Raw genomic sequence first — 27108 nt, forward strand, 5'->3', positions numbered from 1 at the left:
TTAATTGGCCTGCTAAACCCGCTGGGCGGGCTTAACAAGGTCAATCAAGGGAAAATAGCGTGGGTTGGCCAGAAATTGATGGAGGCGGGACTGAAACCCGACAAGTGGGAGTCCCGCCTCCAAAAGCTCCCCATTGGCAAAATCACCTCCATACAGTCTGAAATAGCTTTTTTTTAAAAATCTACTCCTGTTTTAAAAGTGGACTTTTAGGCACTTACATATCAGCGCTGTTCTTAACGTGAGCAACTTTCCCTTATCTACTCGACATGGGCTCAGCCTTGCCACAGCAGCAGCCGATTGCATTGTCAATAGTGTCAGTGTCCCCCAGATGAAAAATTCAACGGAGTAAGCATTTTGGATGATGTGAAAAGTTATCTCTTGCACTCGTAACCGACAAAGATTTTAAGCTGAGTGTATTGCTTCAAGCGTGCATCCTGCTGCTTAAAATGTATTAGTTTAAGCCTAACCTGCAGGGAGTAAAACTGAAATTTGGTTGAGAGTGATGAATTCATATTACTCAGCGATTATTAAGAGTCGAATTGCATGCTCCATCTGTTATCATTTCATCCACTCCAACAGCATTGCATTGTAAATAGATGTAATTATTAGTTTCCGAACATACAGTTCATGAAGGGTAACATTTCAAAACCCTTAATAACTGGCGCAATGCACCTATTATTTTACCCTAGGAAGTCATCTGAAAACTCTCTTCACTATGCGGCAGTCTTTCTTTGCTTGCAAAGCATAGACAGTCATCTGTCCGCTTGTACATATAACAGCATAATAAGCACTGGAGCTGCGTATCAATTTTCAATTCAGGAATCTCTCTCTTTTCTATTAAATTCTCGCCCAGCGTCTTTGAAGTATCTGTTGCAGCTTCTGCACCTAGACAAAGGAGGGACAATAGAACGAAGAGCAAGATCTCTTGGAGCAGCTGTTTGAGCGTGGCTGTTTCAGAATGTCCTTGGAACACTAAAAGTCATTTTTGTCGGAAAGATTATAAGATAATTAACACTGCTTGGCAAGGAAAGAGATGGATCATAGTCAGCTAGGGTGTTAGAGATTGGATGAAATTCCCCTGTGCAGTTTTAGCACATGGGCATGTTAACAGGTTTCATAGATCGCACCGCACAGAAGGAGGCCATTCGGCCCATCATGCCTGTGTCAGCTTTCTGAGAGGGCTATCCAATTAGTCCCACTCCCTTGCTTTTCATTTTTTTAAGAAGAGCAGGGGGAGTTCTCCCCGGTGTCCTGGGCTAATATTTATCCCTCAATCAACATCACCAAAACAGATCATCTGGTCATTATCACATTGCTGTTTGTGGGAGCTTGCTGTGCGCAAATTGACTACCGCGTTTCCTACATTACAACAGTGACTACACTTCAAAAAGTACTTCATAGGATGTAAAGTGCTTTGGGACGTCCATAAAAGTCTATATAAATGAAAGTCGTCCTTTTTTCCCCATAGCCCTGCTTTTTCAAGTACATGTCCAATTCCCTGTTGAAAATTATTATTGAACCTGTCTCCACCACCTTTTCACGCAGTGCACTGCAGATCATAACCACTCACTGCGTAATTTTTTTATTCTCTCATCTCCCCTCTGGTTCTTTTGCAAATTATTTTAAATCTGTGTCCTCTGGCTACCGACCCACCTGCCAGTGGAGACAGTTTCTCCTTATTTACTCTAGCAAAACCCTCAATTTTGAACACCTCTATTAAATCACTGCTCGAAGGAGAACAACCTCAGGGGGCGATTTCCTGACGTCGGAGGAGGCTTGTTTGGAGGCGGGAAAGGCGGGAAAATCAGATTCAAAGAGGTCGGGTTCGGAACCCGCCCCCAACCCGCCTCCGTGGGATTTTGCCGGTGCCGGTTTTGGAGGTCGGGAAACGCTCCTGCCTCCAGCTGGCCATTGCACTATTTAACATCCTTAAATGCTCGTTAAGGGCCTCTCTAAGCCTATTTTGAGAGGCCCTCGTGATTTTTCCAGCTTTTTGGTGTGATCCACGCACCTCCTAAACCACGCCAGGTAAACCTGGCGGGTTGACTCGTGGGTGGCCTCCTCACTGCTGCAGGTCTAACAAGACATTGTTTATTGCAGCAAGGATTACTTACAGGTGCCAGACCTTGGCTTTAAAAGGTCTCTGAGCACTTTTAGAAGGCCTTCTGAAGTCAGAGGTGCTGTAGCTTGACTCCATCAACTATGGGACCTCTTTGGAAGACCCTCTCCCCGCTTGCAATGAGCGCTTCCCCAAAGTAAGCATCTACAAGCAACATGGGAACCATTCGTTTTCTTTCTGCATGGACCTCAGATGAGGATGAGGAGGAGGAGGAGGAGGAGGAGGATCTGGAGGAGGAGGAGGAGGTAGAGGTCAGAGTCCGGAATGCAAGGGATGAACTTATCATGGCCAGATTTGCATAGGTTGCCCAAGTTGGCACATGTCCTTTGCTCATCCTAGGACATCATTGACAATGGACATGACTCTCTGGCCTCCTATCACTCAGGCCACCAACCTGACAACGAAAGTGTGGCATTGCCCGCAATGTGGAGCTGCCTAAGGTGAAAGAACAGATGGCATAACGCCAACATTTTGGCTTCAAATCATTTTAATGCTTTCCAACAGGGATGGCATTTCATCAATACACATAAACAGTCTCCCAATCTGCACACAGATCTGGAGGTTATATCCCTTGCCAGCTGCACCCACACAGCCTTGGTTTCTTTGGGAGGCCTCTTCCTCCGAGATGAGTGGAAGAGCACCTCGATGCTAGCTGTCACCCCCTCAAACAACACTTGCAGCGTCTCATCCAAGAGCCTCGGGGAGGCCCTTGCCATGGAATTGGACATAATGGTTTCTCAAACGATGTTGGAGGTGGTGCAGGAGATGCAGAAATACTGTGGAATGAGCCAAGGGAGCAAGAAGCCATAAAATCAGACTGGAAAATTGCTGTCAACAGAGGCGAGTTTCAGTCCCAAACACTAATTGAGCAAGGGCATCCCACACCTCTAAAATCAAGTGGCCAATCATGGGAAAATCGCAATTTTTTTAAACCTACCTATCAGTGGAGGCGAGTTTCTGACACACCCAAACTGAAACCCACCTGCATCTCACCTCGAGTGGCAAAATCGCCCCCTCAGTTTCTCCGGTCTCTCCGCATAACTGAAGTCCATCATCCTTGGTACCATTCTGAAAAATCTCCTCTGCACCTTCTCCAAGGCCTTGACATCCTTCATAAAGTGCTGTACACATAATTGGACAAAGTACTCTAGCTGAGGCCTAACCAGTGATTTACAATGGTTTGAGCATAACCTCCTTGCTTTTGTACACTCAGGGCTGGATCTTGTCAATGGGGAGCTTTTGGAGGCGGGACTCCCACTTGTTGGGTTGTAGTCCCGCCTCCATCGACTTGTGGCCAACCCATGCTATTTTCCCTTGATTGACCTTGTTAAGCCCACCCAGCGGGCTCAGCAGGCCAATTAAGGGAAAGCTGGTTATAGGTGACATCAGCGAGTGCCGTTTCATCTGTCAAGAGCTTTTGACAGATGAAATGTAATCGTTTGACAGCTCTGTGAAGCTGTCAAACACGGACAATCTGTCTTCTAAGTTGTGTCTTTACTCAAGACTCAATTAGAAAGCCTTCCTGACCAGACAGCAGAAGGCTGCAGCTTTGGACAGTTCAGCGGCCATTCTGCTTTCTGTGCCGGTGAGCTGAGGGACTCCCGAGACCTGAAGGTAGGAAGCCTGCAGGAAGAAGTAAAGGTAAGTAAAACTTATTAAAACACTGTACACACACCTCACACACTTACCTCCGCACACATGCACCCATTACTCACCTGCACACCGGACATCTTGGCCCCTCCAACCCCCGCAGACCGACGGCCCGCCTCGCTGACCCTGGCGAGGTTCGGAGCCGTCGGGAAGCCCACACGGCTCAAAATAGGGATTAGCCAAAAAACTGCCTGTTAACAGGCAGTTAATTGGCATTAATCCCCTTCCCGCCTCGAGGAGGCGGGACCCGGCGCAGGTCGGCTACCTGCCTCCTGGCAAGATGGCATGGAGGCGGGTTGGGCACCCGCCCCCAAATTCTGCCATTTTCCTGGCAGTCCCACCTCCAAACCCGCCTCCCCAGGGCTGGCAGAATCCAGCCCTATGCCTCTATTTATAACGTCAAGGATCCCATGTGCTTTTTTAACAGCTTTATTAATATGCCTTGCCACCTTCAAAGATTAGGTTATGAAAGGTTTTTGTGTAAACATTTTGAGTAATTTGATTGGTTCACATTCTTTCGTTCAGCGGTAGTTTCTCCTAACTGGTAAATCGGGATACATAGATACATAGATACATAGAAGATAGGAGCAGGAGTAGGCCATTCGGCCCTTCGTGCCTGCTCCGCCATTCGATGAGATCATGGCTGATCCTTTAATTCAGTATCCCGTCCCCGCCTTCTCTCCGTAACCCTTAACCCCTTTTGCCCGTAGAAATATATCTAATTCCCTCTTAAATATATTTAATGAGCTGGCGTACACTGCCCTCTGTGGCAATGAGTTCCACAGGTTCACCACTCTCTGAGTGAAGAAATTCCCCCTCATCTCTGTCCTAAATGGTTTAGCCCTTATCCTTAAATTATGTCCTCTAGTTCTGTTCTCACCCGCCAAGGGAAACATTCCTTCTGCATCCAGTCTGTCTAGACCTGTCAGAATTTTATACACTTCTATGAGGTCCCCTCTCAATCTTCTAAACTCCAGTGTGTACATCCCTAAACTACATAGTCTCTCCTCATAGGTCATTCCCGCCATTCCTGGTATCAGCCTGGTGAATCGCCGCTGCACCCCCTCCATGGCAAGAACATCCTTCCTCAGATGAGGCGACCAAAACTGTACACAGTACTCGAGGTGTGGTCTCACCAGTGCCCTGTACAGCTGCAGCAAGGTATCCCTGTTCCTGTATTCTAACCCTTTTGCTATGAAGGCCAGCATACCATTTGCCTTCTTGACCGCCTGTTGCACCTGCATGCTCGCCTTCAGTGACTGGTGTACAAGAACACCCAGGTCTCTCTGTACTTCCCCCTCTCCCAATCTATTGCCATTTAAATAATAATTTGCCCTCCCGTTCCTGCACCCAAGGTGGATAACTTCGCACTTGTCCACATTATAGTGCATCTGCCATTTATCCGCCCAATCGCCCAGTCTGTCCAAATCGCTCTGGAGCTTCCTGGTCTCTTCCTCTGAGCCCACCCCCCCTCCTAGTTTAGTGTCGTCTGCAAATTTGGAAATGCTGCATCCGACTCCCTGATCCAGGTCATTAATGTAAATTGTGAACAGCTGGGGGCCCAGGACAGATCCCTGTGGTACCCCACTTGTTACTGCCTGCCATTCAGAAAATGAGCCGTTTATTCCAACTCTCTGTTTTCTATCTGACAGCCAGTTCCCTATCCACGCCAAAACTTTCCCCTTTATCCCATGAGCCTCAATTTTCCATGCTAATCTTTTATGTGGGACCTTATCGAAGGCCTTTTGGAAGTCCAGGTACACCACATCTACTGGCTCTCCCCCATCTATTCTACCAGTTACTCCCTCAAAAAATTCCAATAGATTAGTCAAGCACGATTTACCCTTTGTAAATCCATGTTGACTCTGTCCTATCCTGTCCCCATTTGCTAAGTGCTCCGCTATTTCATCCTTAATGATGGACTCCAGCATTTTGCCCACAACTGATGTAAGGCTTACAGGTCTGTAATTACCTGCTTTTTCCCTACCCCCCTTTTTGAATAGTGGGGTAACGTTAGCTACCCTCCAATCCATCGGCACTGTTCCCGAGTCTAATGAATTCTGAAAAATCATCCTTAGTGCATCCGCTATCTCTAGGGCCACCTCCTTCAGTACCCTAGGATGCATGTTATCAGGCCCTGGGGATTTGTCCACCTTCAATCCCTTTAGCTTCCTTAACACCATATCCTTAGAGATATTGATTTGCGTCAGTTCCTCCTTTGCCAATGTCCCTATTTTTCCCGATATCCCAGGGAGGTTTTTTGTGTCTTCCTTCGTAAAGACTGACCCAAAGTATGCATTTAGTTGATCTGCCATTTCCTTATTTCCCATTATATATTCCCCCGTATCTGACTGCAATGGACCAACTTTGGTTTTCACCAGTCTTTTCCTTTTGATATATTTATAAAAGCTTTTGGAGTTAGTTTTTATATTTTCCGCCAGCTTGTTTTCGTAAGCTATTTTGCCCCTCTTGATCATGCCCTTTGCCCTCCTTTGCTCTATCTTAAACTGTTCCCAATCTTCCGCTCTGGCGCTTTTTTTGGCTATTTTATACGCCCTATCTTTGGATTTTATGCTGTCTCTAATTTCCCCTGTTATCCACGGTTGAGTCACCTTTTTAGATTTCCTTTTATGCCAGATTGGTATAAACAATTTTTGCAATTTTGTCATTCTATCTTTAAATGTTTGCCATTGTTTATCTACCTCCAGTCCTCCCAGGAACGTTGTCCAATCAGACCTACTCAGTTCCCGTCTCATGGCATCATAATTCCCCTTGTTTAAATTCAGGACCTTAGTCTCTGAGTCAATTTCTTCGCTCTCCATTTCGAGTGAGAAATCGATCATGTTATGATCGCTCTGACCCAAGGGTCCCCGTACAACAAGATTACTGATTAGTCCCTTCTCATTGCACAGTACCCAGTCCAATATAGCCTGTTCCCGAGTTGGTTCCTCGACATATTGATCCAGATAACCATCCCTTAAACACTCAAGGAATTCCTCCTCCTCATTATTTTTACTGATTAGGCTAGTCCAATCTATATGTAAGTTAAAGTCACCTATGATGACAGCTGTGCTCTTATTGCACGCTTCTCTAATTTCCCTCGTGATGCCCTCCCTAACCTCTATTTTACTATTTGGAGGCCTATATACCACTCCTATTAATGTTTTTCGCCCCTCGCTATTTCTTAGCTCCACCCATATAGATTCTGTATTAACTGAGTTAATATCCTTCTTTTCAATTGCATTTATCCCCTCTTTTACTAGCAATGCTACCCCTCCTCCCTTTCTTTTTTGTCGATCCTTCCTAAATACTGAATACCCCTGTATGTTAAGCTCCCAGCCCTGCTCACCCTGCAACCATGTTTCCGTAATCCCAATTAGATCATAATTATTAACCTCTATTTCCACAGCTAATTCATCTACCTTGTTCCTGATGCTTCTCGCATTAAGGTATAAAACCCTCAGGCTTTTTTTATGCTCACATTTTTTATGAATTAGTTTGGCCCTTTGTTTTTTGTTCCTCACCCTTTTACCATTTATTTCTGTCTGCCTTTCACTTTCCTCTATTTCACTACATAGGTTTCTAGCCCCCTGCCATACTAGTTTAAATGCTCCCGAACTGCTTTATCAAAAATTACCCCGAGAACATCAGTTCCATCTCTGCACAGGTGTAGACCGTCCCTTTTGTATAGGTCACACCTACCACAAAACTGGTTCCAATGCCTCAAAAATTTAAAACCCTCCCTCTTACACCACTGCTCAAGCCACGTATTTAGCCTAACTATCCTGTTCTCTGTACTCTTACTAGCACGTGGCACTGGTAGTAATCCAGGGATCTATTTGTTTTCATAAGTCCTTAATAGTTTTTTAAGTGGAAACTTAGCAACCCGCTTTTATCACAATTGTTGAAACAAACCTCTTCTGTTACATAATGCATAGATGCATTTAAGGGGAAGCTAGATAAGCACATGAGGGAGAAAGGAATAGAAGGTTTATGTTGATAGGGTGAGATGAGGTAAGGTGGGAGGAGGCTCGTGTGGAGCATAAACACCGGCACAGACCAGTTGGGCCGAACAGCCTGTTTCTGTGCTGTAAGATTCTATATAGGTTGCCTACCTGTTCAGTTATGATTTCCATGAATTTCATCTGCTTGTTATTTTAACATAGGGGTTAACCACTTCAATTTAAATGGGTCAGCATTTTCTTTAGGCTGATCGAGGAATTCCATAAGCAGGTGTGGAATGCATTGACACGTTATTCAGTGCAATCTCCAACCCCCCCCCAAAACTGCTCCCTAAAAACAAAGGCGGTGTACCTGTCAGAATAAGACACTGAAGGTGGGCTATTCACCAGGAAAAGCATAGAATCATGGAACGATTCAGCACAGTAGGAGGCCATTCGGCCCATCGTGCCTGTGCCGTCTCTTTGAAAGAGCTCTCCATTTAACCCCACTCCCCTGTTCTTTCCCCACAGCCCTGTAATTTGCTTCGTAGGCACTCAGTGAGTGGGGGTAATTTTACATTTAGCGCTACAGACGCTGCATGAATCCCATCACTGCAATTCATGGCCTCTCAACAGAAGCAGAATGACAGCTGTTTGGTTGAACTTTCGTTTGACCTACTTTTTGCTGATGCATTGATCACAGATAAACATACCGCAGCCTCATTCTCTGACAAGAGCAACAAGTTAGCAGCGACCTGCATTGTGGCACGGATGCCTCTGCCAAGGAAAGGTACGAGCCAGAAGCAATGAAAGGTCAATGATGCTGTGATCTTCATAGGTACAGGCAGAGTATGACCTCTGGCAGATGTGGATTCAAACTTAACTCAGCTCCTCGTAGAAATAGATTCAGTAGATTGGATAACCTGTTCATTGAGCAAGTAGCTCCAAATCAAGTGCAACTTTACCTCATTGAAACTTATAAAATTCTAACAGGACTAGACAGACTAGATGCAGGAAGGATGTTCCCGATGGCGGGGGAGTTCAGAACCAGGGGTCACAGTCTAAGGATAAGGGGTAAGCTATTTAGGACAGAGATGAGGAGGAATTTCTTCACCCAGAGAGTGGTGAACCTGTGGAATTCTCTACCACAGAAGGCAGTTGAGGCCAATTCATTAACTATATTCAAGAAGGAGCTAGATATATTTCTTAAGGCTAAAGGGATCAAGGGATATGGGGAGAAGACAGGGACAGGGTACTGAATTTGGATAATCAGCCATGATCTCATTGAATGGCGGTGCAGGCTCGAGGGGCCGAATGGCCTACTCCTGCTCCTATCTTCTATGTTTCTATGTTAACTTTACCTGGTCCGGGAATAAAACCTATGTGGATGGAAGAGGCTCTTAGGGATTTTTATATGACATCCTCCACTTCCTTGTGCTCATTACATTAGCTCACGTTAACAAAAACGTCGGTGCTGTTTGTTTAATGTGTTGTTTGCAAGTACTTAATGGTGTGTTTGTCATCAATTATAATTGGCTCAATTTACTGGTTTTCAGCCCGCCAGTTCTGCGCAGGTAACCAGCATATCAATCAATGCTGACACCCCAAAACGTAATTCTCCAAAAACAACGTGTGCAGCCTCAGCTGTTTAAAGTTTCCGACACTGTTATTTGGAAGTGGCAAATTTCAACGCTGCTGTCGAGTGTTAAACTAGCCATAGAAAGGAGTGCAGCGAAGGTTCACCAGACTGATTCCTGGGATGGCAGGACTGTCGTATGAGGAGAGATTGGGTCGACTAGGCCTGTATTCACTAGAGTTTAGAAGAATGAGAGGGGATCTCATTGAAACGTATAACATTCTGACAGGGCTAGACAGACTGGATGCAGGGAGGATGTTTCCCCTGGCTGCGGGGGGGCTCTAGAACGAGGGGTCGCAGTCTCAGGATATGGGGTAGGACATTTAGGACTGAGATGAGAAGAAATTTCTTCGCTCAGAGGGTGGTGAACCTGTGGAATTCTCCACCACAGAAGGCTGTGGAGGCCAAGTCACTGAATATATTTAAGAAGGAGATAGATAGATTTTTAGACACAAAAGGCATCAAGGGGTATGGGGAGAGAGCAGGAATATGGTATTGAGATAGAGTATCAGCCATGATCATATTGAATGGCGGAGCAGGCTCGAAGGGTCGAATGGCCGACTCCTGCTCCTATTTTTCTATGTTTCTAAACCCGTGAGCAATAATTGTACCAGTACTGATTTCATCTTCATTTATCCTTGCATATGATCTTAGTAGATTTATTATCACTCATTCGCCTTTCTTGTGGCACTTTCCTTTATGCAGAACTTTTGCAACTTATTTCATTATTACATTAGTTCACAACCTTAACATCAATCACCATTAACAAGGGTGGACAAACCACCTTATCTTTTATTTATTTCAACCCGATTACCTATTTAAAATTATTCCTAATCTCCGTCAGGAAAAGTTTACTTGCTTCTCTCTCTGCGTTGTGCTTTATTGACTTTCTGTCCAGAAGAAAGGCCAAAGGATAGATTGATTTTTAAGGAGAGGAAAGCCATTCGTTCTTCTTCCTCTTCTTTTTTTTCCTTCAATGAAAAGAACTTCAACTTTTTCCTACTATTTTTCAAACCATTTTTGATGTACGCATCAGTGATAAGCTCCAGTATAATCTCCTCGAAGTTGACTAAATTGGGTCAGAGGGTTGTGGGCTTGGACCCGAAGCAACATTGGAGCTCTCGACTTTGGCTGGTATTCCAGGGACAGCTGCATTGTCAGAGATGTTATACCTCAGGTGGGACATTAATATAACGGTTACAACATGGAAACAGGCCACTTGGCCCGGCCAGTCCATGTTGGCTTTTAGACAAAAGAACTTGCCTTTATATAGTTCCTTTCATGATATCACAAAGCGCTTCACAGCCAATGGAGTACTTTTTGAAGTGTGGTTACTGTTGTAATGTTGGGAAATGCAGCAGCCAATTTGCGGTCTGCAAGGTCCCAAAAACAGTTATGAGAGAACTGACCACATCATCTGTACGTGGTGGTGTGGCGTGAGGGAGCTATGTTGGCCAGGACACCAGGAGAACAAGGGATCTTTTATGTCCGCCTGAGAGGGCAGATGGGGCCTCAGTTTAAGATCTCTGCAGCACTGAGAGAGTGCTGTATTGTCGGAGGCGCCGGTCTGTTCAGATGAGACATTAACCTGAGGCCCAGTCTACCCTCTGAGATGGACGTAAAAGATCCCACGGCACTATTCAAAGAAGGGTAGCGCTTACCTATTTCTTATGTTCTTATGTTTTTATGAGTTCCCTCTGGCGTCCTGGCCAATATTTATCCCTCAACCAACATCACTAAAATCACCTTGCTGTTTATGGGACCTTCCTTTGCACAAATTGGCTGCCGCGTTTCCTACATTACAACAGCGACTACACTTCAAAAAGTATTTATTTGCCTGTAAAGCACTTTGGAACCTTCTGAGGTCATGAAAGGCGCTATATAAATACAATTCTTTCTTCATTCTTTAACACGTTTAAGGTGCCAATACGGGCAGCTTGTGTGATTTGCATGTGCAGTAACCAGCTAGTATTACCTTCAGCTATACTCACTGGCAGCTATATGCCAGTACTGACAATGCTTTTTCTGTGATCCAAGAACCTGCAGGCAGAACAGCCTTGGATGTCGTGATCAATAGGTCATAATGGCCAACGGTGGACTTGTTCAAATCAGTCATTATAACCAAAGTCCACTAGAGGGGGAAGTAGCAATAGGCAGTTTCCATCGCTTCCTTGGCATCGTGAAAACTCTTATTTTAATGTGAAAACTGAATGGAACATTGATTTCAAACCAGATTGTCGTCGCTTTTCATTTTGATAACCGTGTTTACCATCTAGCTAAATCTGAGGTTGAAAGAGATTCGGGAGTTAGCAGAGTTGACATTAACACGTCAAAGACACTGTAGAGTGCCGAATGACGTTGCAATCCCAATGTTGAACCATATTGCTCAGTCGGTAGGGCATGAGTCGGATGATGTCATGTTGAATCTGTGGCATACGCTGCCCACTGCTGGTCAATGAGGCACAAGGAAGAAGTTTAAGCCCTGGAGGGAGTGCAGAAAAGGCCCGTGAGCCTGATTCTAAACCTCCGAAGATTAATCAATGACGGGAGACTGGAGAATCTGGAAGTATTTTGGCCTTGAAAGATGGCAACTGAGAGGTGACCTTATAGAAAGAAAGACTTGCATTTATATGGCACGTTTCACAATCTGAGGACGTCCCAAAGCGTGTACAGCCAATGAAGTACTTTTGAAGTATAATCACTGTTGTAATGTAAGAAATACAGCAACCAATTTTGTGTACAGCAAGCTCCCATAAACTGCAACGTGATAATGACCAGATAATCTGTTTTAGTGATGTGGGTTGAGGAATAAATATTGACCAGGACACCGGGGATAACTCGCCTGCTCTCCTTCGAAATAGTGCCAATGGGATCTTTTACGTCCATCTGAGGGAGCAGACGGGGCCTCGGTTTAACGTCTCATCTGAAAGACAGCGGGCTGGATTTTCATTGGGAAGTCGGGTAGGAGACGGGACTACAACTTTCGGGGTTGTAGTCCCACCTCCATTGAGTTCTAGCCAACCCACGCGATTTTGACTTGATTGACCTTGTTGAGCCCGCCCAGGATGATTTAGAGATCTCCCCGGAACAGAAAGCTGAATGCTGCAATTTTTGACAGGTCGCGGCCATTCTGCTCTCTGTGCCGATGAGATGAGGGACTCCCGAGACCTGAAGGAAGGAAGGCTGTAAAGGTAAGTAAAGGTATGTAAAACTTATTTAAACACTTTACACATACCAAACACACTTACCTTTGCACTCATGCACCCATCACTCACCTGAACACCGGACATCTCGACCCCTCCAAGCCCTTCAGCCCGACGGTCCGCCTCCTCTAACTTGGCGTGGTTTGGAGCCGTCGGGAATCCCACACTTCAACATTAAAAATAGGGATTAGGCTAAAAACTGCCTGTTAACTACCTGTTAACAGGCAGTTCATTGGCGCTAATCCCCTTCCTACCTCAGGGAGGTGGGTCCCAGTGCGGGTCGGGTACCCGCCTCCTTTGAAACTGGCATGGAGGCGGGTTGGTGGCGGGATGGGTTCGGGACCCCCAATTTCAGGATTTTAACCCCCCACACGCCTCCAATCCCGCCTCCACAGCCCAATGAAAATCCTACCCAGCATCTCCGACAGGGCAGCACTCCCTCAGCACTGCACTGGAAGCGTCGGCCTGGAGTTGGTGCTCAAGTCTCTGGAGTGGGACTTGAACCCACAACCTCCTGACTCAGAGGCGAGAGCACACAAGATATTGAAAACTTAATGCTAGAGATCGGTCTCATGGTTAGCCATGGCAGTAGCACTCGGGGGCAGGGGTTCAAACTGGTGAAAGGCAAACTTAGATCAATGTCAGGAAGAATTTTTCCCACACAAGCAATGACGAACATAGACGCCTGAGCAGAGTAATGAAGGTGAAAAGCTGAGTTAAAGAGCCAGTTGGGCGCTGTAACAGGGGAATTTTCTTTTTTTTTGTTCTTCTTGATGGATGAGCGATGAGAGGCTGAATGACCTCCTTCAACTGCTTCACCTTCAGATGATCGAGGATGCCCTCATGAGACAGACCAACCTGAGATGAGCCAGTGTCATTTGGAAAGTAAAAAGGTGCCAATTTTCTTTGTCACATTGCTGATTCCCTCCGGCGCTGTGAATACCAGTAAAACCAGGTCCAACAAATTAAGTGAAATCAGCTGTGATAAGCAGAATGGAGGGAAGATTTCCCCTGTGTGAAATCATAAACATCTTTGAAATTGAATTATACACAGCTGTCAGAAGAAGCCTTTCTCCAATGTTTTTAATCCGAATTCTATAGGTTTAATCAGTAAAATACTTTCAGAAGGAACATATTTGAAGTTAAATAATAGATACCCTCCAAGCGCAATGCTGAAAGGAGTTGTCGGGCATCATTAGCCTCACCTCATCCCTTCCCCATCACGGAACAGTCTGCACTTGACTGAAGATGTGAACATTGCCTATTGATACAGAGAGAAAATGAAGTGTTTACTGTACTGAACAGGCAAAGTTACTGCAGGCACCAGAGTAGTATGCCATCAACATCAATTGGCTGAGTTGGTAGCACCCTCGCATCTGAGTCAGAGGCATCAGTGGGTTCAAGTCCCGCTCCAGAGACAGAAACACAAAAATCTAGGCTGACACTCCCAGTGCGGTGCCGAGGGAGTGCTGCACTGTCGGAGGTGCCGTCTTTCGGATGAGATCTTAAACCGACGCCCCGTCTGCTCTCTCGGGTGGACGTAAAAGATCCCGTGGCACTATTTCAAAGAACAGCAGGGGAGTTTTTATTTTATTCGTTCATGGGATATGCGCGTCGCAGGCAAGGCCAGCATTTATTGCCCGTCCCTAGTTGCCCCTCAAGAAGGTGGTGGTGAGCCGCCTTCTTGAACCGCTGCAGCCCGCGCGGTGAAGGTGCTCCCACAGTGCTGTTAGGGAGGGAGTTCCAGGATTTTGACCCAGTGACGATGAAGGAATGGCGATATAATTCCAAGTCAGAATGGTGTATAACTTGGAGGGGTGGTGTTCCCATGCACCCGGTGATCCCCGGTGTCCTGGCCAACATTTATCCCTCAATCAACATCACTAAAACAAATGATCTGGTCATTATCACATTACCGTTTGTGGGAGCTTGCTGTGCGCAAATTGGCTGCTACGTTTCCTACATTACAACAGTGACTAGACTTTTAAAAAAATGTACTACATTGGCTGTAAAGCGTTTTGGGATGTCCGGTGGTCGTGAAAAGCGCTATATAAAGGCAAGTCTTTCTTTACAACATTATATCCAGATATAATCAGGCTCAATCTTAATTTTGGAATTGCATCTTTCTGTGGCTAATTATCAAGTTTAATCGGATTTGAACCGAAAATCTGAGGCTGATCTATGATGGTTTGACTTTGAAATAATTAAACAGATAACAATACTGATCGGAAAACTGAGGCATAAACAGGTTAGAATAGCATGGAGTGGAAGGCATTAAATAGGCCAGGAAACACTTCCACCATAAAAAGAGAGATCCAATTTGTATTCATAAACGTAACCTGTGCAGTTCATTGGGTCGCCAGATATTCACAGCGTGCTGGTGAACAAATTCAGCAAAAGAACAGGGCGACATCAGAGGGAACCATCTGAAAGGTAGAGGGAATAAAGGGAGGTGACACAAAGGTAGATTAGGAGAAAAACAGTCACAGATTTTACACTGGACTGCATGAAAACTGCTCAGTGAACGATTAAAGTGTCAGTCCAAGGTCCTGCTGGGAGGAATGGTTTACCACAAAGCCACTCTGCTCCCATTTTAGTACGGACGTTTCAGCTGCACATTGACATAAAGGCTGTGGTGTAACTCGAGCGTCAAGTCAGTGGCCTTACTGAAGGCAATCACTGTACAATCTCCAATCGAGGTGAAGAAAGAACTTGCGTCAGATTGTGCCTCAGGATTTTTTAAGAGCCTCCGACCCAATCAATCACTTTTGAAGTGCTGTTCTGTTGACAGACACAGCAGGCAATTTCTGCACAGCCAGACCCCACAAACGGCAAATGAAAGAGTGGTTAATCTTTTTTTTTGGTGGTGTTGACTTAGTTAGACATGCTGACCAGGACAACTCACTGCTCTTTTTCGAAGAGTACCTTGGGATAGAATCATAGAATCATACAGCACTGGAGGAAGCCGTTCAGCCCATTGTGCCTGTGCCGGCTCTTTGAAAGAGCTAGCCAATTAGTCCCAAGGTTCCCTTTATGCTGCATGGCTGGTGAGCCAGCCTTTAAATGCGAAACCGCGCATGCGAGGATTTTTGAATGGGCCACGCAGCCTAAAAAAAATTAGAGGGAACATTGATTCGTACTCTGCTCGTTCTCCATAGCCCTGCAAATTTTTCCTTCTCAAGTATTTATCCAATTCTCTTTTGAAAGTTTCTATTGAGTCTGCTTCCACTTCCCTGCCAAGCACTGCATTCCAGAACACAACAACTTGCTGCGTAAAAAAAATACCGCGCTAACTGGGTTAGTGAAAGCATGCTCTGGAACATAGGAAGAGAAAGCTCACTTATGCGAGTGGTCTGAGACATATTGGCCTAAAAATTCGGTTGCTTTGCGCCTCCCATTAGCACCCTAAGAGGGCGCTAATGGGGCGCAAAGTAACTAGCGCCCGGGCACAGCACCACCAACGCCTCCCGCAAAATTCAGCGGGAGGTTAGCAGCGGCGGTAATCGTTAGCGCCCCACGGCACTGTGCCACTGGTGATGACATCATCGCCGTGCACAGCACTCCGCTCGCACCCCGGCCCACGATCTTCGATAGCGCCCCCTGACTTACCGCCGGATGCTATGTCCGACGGGGTCAGGGGGGCCTACCTGCGGCTGGGGCAGCGTTAATTAAAGACGCGGTGCCTGTCGGCCATTTTTGTTGCTGGCCAGCTGCCAGCACCAGCCTCCGTTGCCGTCTCCGGCCTCCTGACCAGCGCCCCCCCCGCCCCCCCCCCCCACCGCGGAGTGCCAGCTGCGCTCTGTTGAGCTCCGGCTTCTCTTGAGTGCCGGGCTCCTTTGCCGGCACTCCGATCCCTGGTGGCCCAGCTGGGCCCCGGGTCGCGTTGCGCAAGGCCCCTCCCCTTTAAAAAGGGGAGGAAGGCCTGCAGTACCGCAACGTGACGTGCCGCAGAGCATGGAGCTGCGGCACGTAGCAGCGCGATATTCACTCGCAGCGCCCCAAGAGGGAGGTGGGGTGCTTCCAGTAGTACCACACTTCCCTCTTGGGGCGCTACTGATGAATTTTGGCTGCTAATTTTTTTGGGCCGCTAAAAGTAGCAGCCCGGCGAAGTTAACGCCCCAAAGGGGGCGTGACTCAATTTTTCGCCCATTGAATTTAAAAAAATATCTAGAGCAAAGGAGGGTTTTAAATGAAATCGTACATCTACTTGAGCAGGTACCTCATCTGAAAAATGGCCCTTCCAGCAATGCAGCGCTCTCGCAGTGTCAGTCTAAATTACATATTTAAGGGCTGGAGTGAGGCCTAACCCTGACCTGGTGACTCAGAGGTAAGAGTGCTACCAGCTGAGCTGAGCTGACACTCAGGAGTTGCTCACACCTTGGGCAGGATTTTCATTGGGCCATGGAGGCGGGATTGGAGGCATGCGGGGGGTTAAAGTCACAAATTCGGGAGGCACAAACCCATCCCGCCCCCAACCCGCCTCCATGCCAGTTTCAAAGGAGGCAGGTACCCGCCCCGCACTGGGACCCGCCTCCCCGAGGCGGGAAGGGATTAGTGCCAATTAACTGCCTGTTAACAGGTAGTTAACAGGCAGTTTTTAGCCTAATCCCTATTTTTAATGCTGAAGTGTGGGATTCCCGATGTCTCCAAACCACGCCAAGTTTGCGAGGCGGGCCGTCGGGTTGAAGGACTTGGAGGGGTCGAGATGTCCGGTGTTCAGGTGAGTGATGTGTGCATAAGTGCAAAGGTAAGTGTGTTTGGTGTGTCTAAAGTGTTTAAAGAAGTTTAAATTACCTTCACTTACCTTTACAGCCTTCCTTCCTTTAGGTCTCGGGAGTCCCTCATCTCACCAGCACAGAAAGCAGAATGGCTGTGAACTGTCAAAAGTGACAGCCTTCAGCTTTCTGTGCAGGAGAGATTTCTAACTGAGCCTGTGGAGAAGGACTCATGTTAGAAGTAAGACTGTCAGTGTTTGACCGATTCAAAGAGCTTTCAAACGCTGATATTTCATCTGTCAAAACCTCTTGACAGATGAAATTTCAGTCTGTGACATCACCTGTTGCCAGGTGGCCCTTAATTGGCCTACTGAGCCCGCTGGGCGGGCTCAACAAGGTCAATCAAGTTAAAATCGCGTGGATTGGCCACAACTCAATGGAGGCGGGACAACAACCTCAAAAGTTGTAGTCCTGCCTCCATCATGTCCCCTGAATGAAAATCCAGCCCAAGCAAACTGGATGTAGTATCATTCCAGCTTTGTGTGGGTATAAGTTTTATAGTTTTATACAAGTGGTCCACTGATACCTGCCAGGAACTATTTGAGCTTTTAATGCACAAAATGTTTGATGTTAGGAAGAAGGCCTTTTTTACAGTTTAACCTTGTTGGTGGACCGAGCTCTTTGCTCGTGAGAGAGGGAGGTAGTCTGCCGCAGTGCCCAACGCAACACCAGCAACTTGCATTTGTATAGCGCCTTTCATGTAGTTAAACCTCCCAAGATGCTTCACAGGAGCGATTATCAAATATGATTTGACAGCAAGCCACATAAGGAGATATTAGGACAGGTGACCAAAAGGTTGGTCAAAGAGGTAGGTTTTAAGGAACGTCTTAAAAGAGGAGAGAGAGGTATAGAGGAGGAGAGAGAGGCGGAGAGGCTTAGGGAAGAAATTCCAGAGCCTAGGGCCTAGGCAGCTGAAGGCACGGCCGCCAATGTTACTGCGATGAAAATCGGGGTTGCGCGAGAAGGCAGGATTGGAGGAGCACAGAGATCTCGGAGGGTTGTAGAGCCGGAGGAGGTTACAGAGATAGGGAGGGTCATCAGAGGTCCACCTTGCCCTACCATCTTGTGGTGGTGGAGATCCTACAGCACTATTTGAAAAAGGCAAGGGAGTTCCCCTGCTGTCCTGGACAATATTCCCCCATCAATCAACACCGTCAAAAATAAACAAATCCCATTGGTTATTCATTTAATTTGCTGTTTGTGGAATCTTGCTGTGCACGGATTAGCTACGAGATTTTCCTACATAACAAGGGTGTTTGCACTTCAGAAGTCATTGGGTTGTGAAGCGCTTTGAGGCATTATGAGGAACTGATAAGGTACTTTATAAAATACAAGTGCTTTCTTTACTAGGGGCCTATATAAAGTCCTCCATGCGGATGAGTCAAATGAATGGGCCACAAATTATCTCAAAGTAACTCCCATTTGGAAATCTGCCTCACAAAATAAATTAATTTGGTCGATTTTTATTTTAACTTGTTCTTCACTAGAGCAAGTAGCTTGGTATCTGAAGATTCACTCCTTTCCAGCCCTTTCTAGTTGTCTGTCCCCAACTACGAGTGATAGAAATACAGAAGGCTCGTGCAGAAAGTGGCTCCCCATTACCTTGTGTTTTGGTGGACACGGTGATATACTCAAATGGTTAGCTGCTCAAAGTGCCTCACTGCTGACGGCTGTTTGAAGGTTGTCTATCTTTCCTCTAGCTATTGTCTCAGAGCTTGCGGTGTCATCTTCGTGCATTCAGTGTGAGCAGTCAGGGTATCTTGGCAGCAATTTAATGAACATGGTGCAGCTCGGAGTCTAATTTAGTCCCTGAGGGGATACTTTGTGCCAAAGAAAGGCAGGTGCTGAGCTTTATTTGTCATTCGCAGTTGAGCAGTAAAGTTTCACCTTGTCTTATTAAACTTTGAGTGCTAGATCTGTGCTTTCTTAATATCAAAAATATCTGTAAAATTATATCAATTTCTAGTGAAAAATGTTGCCAGATTTTCAACATTTAAGAACACAAGAAATAGGAGCAGGAGTAGGCCATAGGGCCTCTCGGGCCTGCTCCACCATCTGATAAGATCATGGCTGATCTTCTACCTCAACTCCACTTTCCTGCACTATCCCCATATCCCTTGATTTCCTTAGTGTCTAAAAATCTATCGATCCCAATCATGAATATACTCAACAACTGAGCCTCCACAGTCCCCTGGGGTAGAGAATTCCAAAGATTCACCAGCCTCTGAGTGAAGAAATTTCTCCTCATCTCAGTCCTAAATGGCCGACCCCCTCATCCTGAGACTGTGGCCCCCTAGTCCTTGACTCTCCTGCCAGCAGAAATGGCCTCCCAGCATCTGCCCTGTCAAGCCCACAAAGAATTTTATCCATTTCAATGAGATCACCTCTCATTCTTCCAACCCCAGAGAATGTAGGCCTCGGAGGTAGAGTATTCGTTTTGGGCGCAAACGGGAAATTGCGGCCAAAATGCGCACGAAATTGCGCGGGTTTGATTACACTTCAGGTTTCCGCTAACAATCATTTGCATAATCACAAAGTTAAAATCTTCCACGAACCAGTGCAATTGGGCAGCGTGATAGAATGCAATTGTTTTAATTAAAAATTATTCCTTCCTGTGTATAAGAACGGTAACCTGGCGCCGTTTCATTAATATAGTTGAAAATGGGTTTTCAGCAAAAATACGCATTTTTAATAAGGATGTCCAGTCCTCCACCTGTGAGTAACCCGATTCAAAATCACTAGAAACTACACTGAACCATTTAGTAGTTTCATTGTTGGGCACTGGTCAGCTTCTTAGTAAATTCAATATTTTTTATTCAAAACGTTTAAAATGTGCCTAAGGAAATGAGCGTGATTTGAAGAGCCCTCCCTGAACCAGCGCAATCGGCAAAATCTCGCAATTTTGACCAGGGGTGGGGGGGTAGTTTTTCTGTGGGCGGGGCCTGATCCGGGTGAATTGAACCAGCAGAAAAGATCATGGAAAACACGAGCGTAAATGGTTTGGGACGTAACTCACTGACGTCTAAAATTCCCCGATCTTTTGCGTCGGTTCGGCCGGTTCTGCCCGGTTCGCGCTGACATAACTAGCGGACTCCTTGCAGTAGTTTGCTTTACGTTCATCCAAAACTCTGCTGCCCGTATCCTAAGCCACACCAAGTTCAGGTTGGCCATCGCTGCTGTCCTCACTGACCTACATTAACTCCACGTGCACCAATGCTTCAAGTTTAAAATTCTCATCAATGGCCTCAGCCCTCCCTATCTCTGTAACATCCTCCAGACCTACACCCCTGCCCAACTCTCCATTCCTCCAACTCTTGTGACTCCGCCCCACTTCTTTCAGCTCACCAGTGGCACCCATGCCTTTAGCCGCTTACAGCCCACAATCTGGAGTTCCCTCCCTAAACCCCTCTGCCTCTCCACCTCCCTCTCTTCCTTTAAGACCCTCCTTAAAATTCACCTCTTTGACAAAGCTTTCGGTCACACTACGTCCTAACCTTTCCTCCTTTTGGCTCGCGCATGCAGCTACTTCTTGAGCCTCTGTGAAGCACCTTGGGACGTTTTTCTGCATTAAAGTGCATTGTTGGTTTGTTGTCAAGGTCCGGTTGTACAACCAGTCACGTGTATCGATCACTCCAGCCACAGAAGAATGGGATCCTCTCAGAGGTACAGCTGACTGAAGCAAATTTTTAAATTGGGTTCGCCATAACCATCTAACATGAAGTGCAATAAAATACAGACCTCTGCCACTTCCATCGCAATCCTTAGGTTGGATTTCTCCCATTAGCTTTGTACGCTACACAGAGTGCAAATCATACAGTATGATCTGACGCTTGAAAGACTCCTTTGATTTGCAATGCTGAGAATGACCCAAGCATTTTAGCAAACCTATGACCATTAAGCAGCCTTCAAATCTTTCACATCCTTTTGTCCATGTAACCAGAAGTGATTTAGAACACATTATAGAGACAACAGTAAAAGCACAAACAAATTCCCGATGACTGACAAAAGACGGAAAGAAAACTTAACGACGATAACCTGATTTGATTACTTGCTGCTTTGTCGGGGTATGACCTGGAAATTACCCACCAACGCAGGTTAAAAGTCGCACCGGCTGAGGAGAGATTATTTTACTCAGCAAGTTGTTGTGATCTGGAATGCACCACCTGCAAGGGCGGTGGAAGCAGATTCAGTAGTAACTTTCAAAAGGGAATTGGATGCAGAGTATACTTGAAAAGGAGAAATTGCAGGGCTACGGGGCAAGAGCAGGAGAATGGGACTGATATACCTATCAATTCGTCCAATAAAAGGCGACGAGTTAGGAACGTAACTAAAGGTTTTTATTGACTAAATAACAGAGCCCACCCTCGTGGGTGATCGGGTCCAACAAGGAGGAATACCAGCCAGTCGACTACCTTTATACCTGGGCAGGTAGGTGGAGCCATGGGCGGAGTCGGAGGTGGTCAGCCCAGGTATAACAGCGCGACAAGAGGCGACCTCGTATCGTGATACAACGGTGATAACAATACAACAGTGATAACTATAGTGTAACGATGAAGTGGTTTACCACATTCACCCCTTGTTTAGATTTGAGTCCGGCGGGGTGAAGTGTACTACCAGTTCTGGTATGTCAGTCTGTCCGGAGGCCTCGTAAGCCTCTCCGATCGTCGCAGCGGCGGTGCTGCATTATCCGGTGTTAGTGCTGGTGTCTGCGTGGTCGGCGAAGGCTCGTGGGGTTCCGGCATGCCGTCTACCTGGGCTGGAATTGGGGGGGTGGTGGGGGGGGGGTAAAGGTGGTGTCTCCGGAGTGCCCGAGGGTGCGAGGTCTCGTAAGGAGACAGTGTCCTCCCGCCCGTCTGGGTAAGCCACGTAGGCGTACTGGGGGTTGGCGTGCAGGAGGTTCACCCTTTCGACCAGGGGGTCTGTTTTATGGGCCCTCACGTGCTTTCGCAGCAAGACGGGCCCCGGAGAGGTCAGCCAGGTTGGTAGAGTGGTTCCAGTAGTCGACTTCCTGGGGAAAACAAACATTCGTTCATGGGGGGTGGCGTTAACGGCAGTGCAAAGTAGTGACCGGATGGAGTGCAGCACTGTCGGGAGGACTTCCTGCCAGCGGGAGGTTGGGAGGCCCTTAGACTTTAAGGCTAAGAGGACGGCCTTCCATACCGTCGCGTTCTCTCTTTCCACCTGGCCGTTCCCTTGGGGGTTGTAGCTGGTGGTCCTACTTGCTGCAATACCTCTCGCTAGTAGGAACTGACGGAGTTCCTCGCTCATGAAAGAGGAGCCCCGGTCACTATGTATATAGTTTGGGAACCCGAACAAGGCGAAGAGGTCGTTCAGGCATTTAATGACCGTGGTACTGGTCATGTCTGGGCAGGGGAAGGCAAAGGGGAAACGGGAGTACTCATCAACAATGTTGAGGAAGTACACATTACGGTCAGAGGACGGGAGGGGCCCCTTAAAGTCGATGCTCAGGCGCTCGAAGGGGCGGGTGGCCTTGATCAGGCTTGCTCTGTCCGGCCTAAAGAAGTGCGGTTTGCACTCGGCGCAGGTCTGGCAGTTCCTGGTTATGGTCCTGACCTCCTCGATGGAGTAGGGCAGGTTGCGGGCCTTAATGAAGTGGTAAAGTCTGGTGACCCCGGGGTGGCAGAGGTCGTTGTGGAGGGTCTGAAGTCTATCACTTTGCGCGCTGGCGCATGTAATTCGTGACAGAGCATCGGGGGGTTCGTTCAGCTTACCTGGCCGGTACAAGATATCATAATCGTAGGTGGAGAGCTCGATTCTCCACCTCAAGATCTTGTCATTCTTGATTTTGCCCCTCAGCTTGTTATTAAACATAAAAGCGACCGAACGTTGGTCGGTAAGGAGGGTAAATCGTTTGCCTGCCAGGTAGTGCCTCCAGCGTCGTACCGCCTCCACAATCGCCTGGGCCTCCTTCTCGACCGACGAGTGTCGGATCTCAGGGCCCTGTAGGGTCCTTGAGAAGAAGGCCACCGGTCTCCCCTCCTGGTTAAGGGTGGCGGCTAGGGCGAAGTCGGATGCATCGCTCTCGACTTGGAAGGGGATGGACTCATCCACTGCGTGCATAGTGGCCTTGGCAATGTCTCCCTTAATGAGGGAGAAGGCTGCGCACGCTTCCTCCGTAAGGGGGAAGGATGTGGACTTCATGAGGGGTCTGGCTTTGTCCGCATAATTGGGCACCCATTGGGCATAGTAGGCGAAGAGCCCCAGGGTTCTCTTAAGTGCCTTAGGGCAGTGGGGGAGGGGTAGCTCCATGAGGGGGCGCATTCTTTCGGGGTCGGGGCCGATGAGTCCGTTCTCTACTACACAGCCAAGGATGGCAAGGCGCGAGGTGTTAAACACACATTTCTCCTTATTGTAGGTGAGGTTCAGCCGTTGGGCTGTACGGAGGAATTTCTCCAGATTCACGTCGTGGTCCTGCCGGTCGCGGCCGCAGATGGTGACGTTATCTAGGTAGGGGAATGTGGCCTGCAGTCCGTTCTGGTCAACCATCCGGTCCATCTCCCTTTGGAAGACCGAGACCCCGTTGGTGACACCGAAGGGGACCCTAAGGAAGTGGTATAGGCGCCCATTCGCCTCGAAGGCGGTGTACTGGCGGTCCTCGGGGTGGATAGGGAGTTGGTGGTAGGCCGACTTAAGGTCGATGGTCGAGAATATGCGGTATTGTGCAATCTGATTGACCATGTCAGATATGCGGGGAAGGGGGTATGCGTCCAGCTGGGTGTATCTGTTTATGGTCTGGCTGTAGTCGATGACCAGGCGATTTTTATCGCCGGTCTTAACGACCACGACCTGGGCACGCCAGGGGCTGTTGCTCCCCTCGATGATGCCCTCCTTCAGGAGACGCTGCACCTCAGAGCAAATGAAAGCTCTGTCCCCAGCGCTGTACCGCCTGCTCTTGGTAGCGACGGGTTTGCAGTCGGGGGTGAGGTTAGCGAACAGGGAAGGTGGCGGCACCTTGAGGGTGGATAGGCTGCAGGTGTTACGCGGTGGGCGGTTTAACCTTCGCTGGTTGTCGACTGTGAGTGGGGGGAGGGGTCCACCGTATGCTAGGGTTACACTTTGGAGGTGGGATTGGAAGTCCAGCCCTAGTAGGACGGCAGCGCAGAGCTGGGGGAGGACGAGGAGTTTAAAGTTTTTATACTCTGTACCCTTAACCGACAAGGTCACAGCACAGTAGCCGCTAATGTCCGTGGCGTGGGACCTCGATGCCATCGAGATTCGGTTGCGCGTTGGCAGGACAGGGAGGGAGTAGTGGCTCACCGTGTCTGGGTGGATGAAGCTCTCCGTGCTTCCGCTGTCGAACAGGCAGGTCGTGGCGTGGCCGTTTACTTTGATGTCCATCATCGACTTGGACAGGTGGTGTGGGTGGGCTTGATCCAGAGTGACGGAGGCTAGCGTGTAGGTAAGCGAGTCGTTGTCGTCTGCGGGCGAGGCGGTCGTCGGGTCTGGGGGCCCGGTGGCAGTCGGGCGTGGTGGGTAAAATGGCGTCTCCCACGAGGTAGGACAAAATGGCGGAGAAGATGGCTGCCCCCATAACTCACATGAGGCACTATTGGGGTCGGTTGCCTTGATCAAAGATGGCCGCCCCCATGACTCACGTGTGGGGATACTGGCCTCAGTTGCCGTGAAAGAAGATGGCCGCCCCCACAGTTCACATGAGGCACTGCTGGCCTCTGAAGATCCGCTCCTGCAGGCCTTAGAGAAATGGCCTTTCTTCCTGCAGGTTGTGCAGGTAGAGTTCCTGGCTGGGCAGCGCGACCTCGGGTGCTTCTCCTGGCCGCAAAAGAAGCAGCCGGCGGCCCGATCGCGGGTGCCCGATGTCGGAGCCGGTACCGTGGGTGGCGGGCCCGGTCGGGTCCGGGACGCCGACGCTGAGGTAGGTCCCGGGGGCGGCGCTGCGAAGGGTATTGCGGTAGGGGTCGGGCCCGAGTCCCAGGGTCGCGAGCAGTACCTGGAAAACGCCTCCTGGTCCTGATGGGCCACCTCCAGGGAGAGAGCGAGGGCTTCAGCTTTGTCCAGGTCGAGGTCTTTAGCTTCAAGCAGTCTTTGCCGTGAGTAGTCGGACCGTAGGCCTTTCACAAAGGCATCGCGGATATTATCTTCCGTATTTTCAACAGCCGTCACCGCTTTAAAGTCACAGTTCCTGCCGAGTGCTCTTAGCGCCCGTAAAAATTCAGCTACAGACTCTCCTGGCTGTTGCGGGCGGGATCTTAGGAGGTGCCTGGTGTACATGTAATTTACCGGGCTGCGGTACTGCTGTTTCAGTAGGTTGATAGCGGCCTCGTACGTAGTCGTGTCCTGTATGAGTGCGTATACTCTCGGGCTCGCTTGGGCGTTCAGAAGTCTTAGTTTGGATCTCTGCGGGGCGCCGGATTCTTCCAGGTAGGATTCGAAGCAGTCCAGCCAGTGTTTGAAGTTGAGGGCTGCGTTTGCTGCCTGTGGGTTTAGATCCAGGTACGGTGGTTTGAGGGCTTGCAGCCAAGCCGGCTGGTGTGGCTGTGCTTCTGGGAGGGCTTCTGGCTGGCCAGTAGTAGACATCTTTAAAATTTAGTCAATAAAATTGATATACCTATCAATTCGTCCAATAAAAGGCGACGAGTTAGGAACGTAACTAAAGGTTTTTATTGACTAAATAACAGAGCCCACCCTCGTGGGTGATCGGGTCCAACAAGGAGGAATACCAGCCAGTCGACTACCTTTATACCTGGGCAGGTAGGTGGAGCCATGGGCGGAGTCGGGGGTGGTCAGCCCAGGTATAACAGCGCGACAAGAGGCGACCTCGTATCGTGATACAACGGTGATAACAATACAACAGTGATAACTATAGTGTAACGATGAAGTGGTTTACCACAGGGACTAATTGGATAGCTCTTTCACAAGAGCCTACATTGGCATGAAGGGCTGAGTGGCTTCTTTCTATGCTGTATGAGTCGATGATAACCTCCTGGGATCTTCTAAAATCTTCTGCAGAAAGGGTTCATTGTTACCAGAGAACAAGCACTTGGCTTGCCCACTCGGTAAGAATTAGTGGCCCAGGAAGGGGAGCCATGCACCCCTGTCCAAGCCCAAATAGGCAAAGCTCATTTTGTAGCCGAGTTTCCTGCGAATGGATGGATTGCACAGCTGGAAGTATAACTGCGGTTTGCCAGTTCCGCCTCACACGCCACAGATACCATTCAGAGTGGAATAGCTGCAGCGCAACTGCAGCCCATGAAAGCGGGTGCTGCAAGTCAGGGGCGGAGGAATCTGCGTCCGTTCTGCGGTACTCCCACCGTGGCTTTACTCAAAGAGTGGTCAGAGTGTGGAGCTCGCTACCGCAGGAAGTGGTTGAGGCTGTGGGAGACTACAGTCTCCCGCGTAAAGAATTAGGCAACACAGCGAGCTACAAGAAATAGGTCTTTACTCCAACTCTCACAATAGAGTACTGAATTCGTACAGCCCGCGAACCTGTGATGACTCACGGATTGGTCACCTGCTGGAACCTGATTGGTTTTCCTTCTCTCAGCAGCAGGCAAGTCTGAACATGCCTTATTCCTCTCAGCTTGCAGCTGTCTTGCGGGAGGAGGGGAATACAGCAGTTAAAAGGGGATTATACAGGTTTATCTACATACACACAGTGTTTCCCCCATGTGGCAACGCCACATACGCCCCCCCAGAATCCTCGTTAACTGTAAAAGTCAGTCTCTGCGGAGGTTTGACCAAACGGCCGTAGCGACTGTAGTAGCCATCTGGCGTGTGAGGAGGGCTGTCTGGGAGGTCGGCCGGT

Source organism: Somniosus microcephalus, chromosome 1, assembly GCF_052327205.1.
Source record: "Somniosus microcephalus isolate GS21.2 chromosome 1, FLI_Smic_1.0, whole genome shotgun sequence".
In the NCBI taxonomy this organism is placed as follows: domain Eukaryota; kingdom Metazoa; phylum Chordata; class Chondrichthyes; order Squaliformes; family Somniosidae; genus Somniosus; species Somniosus microcephalus.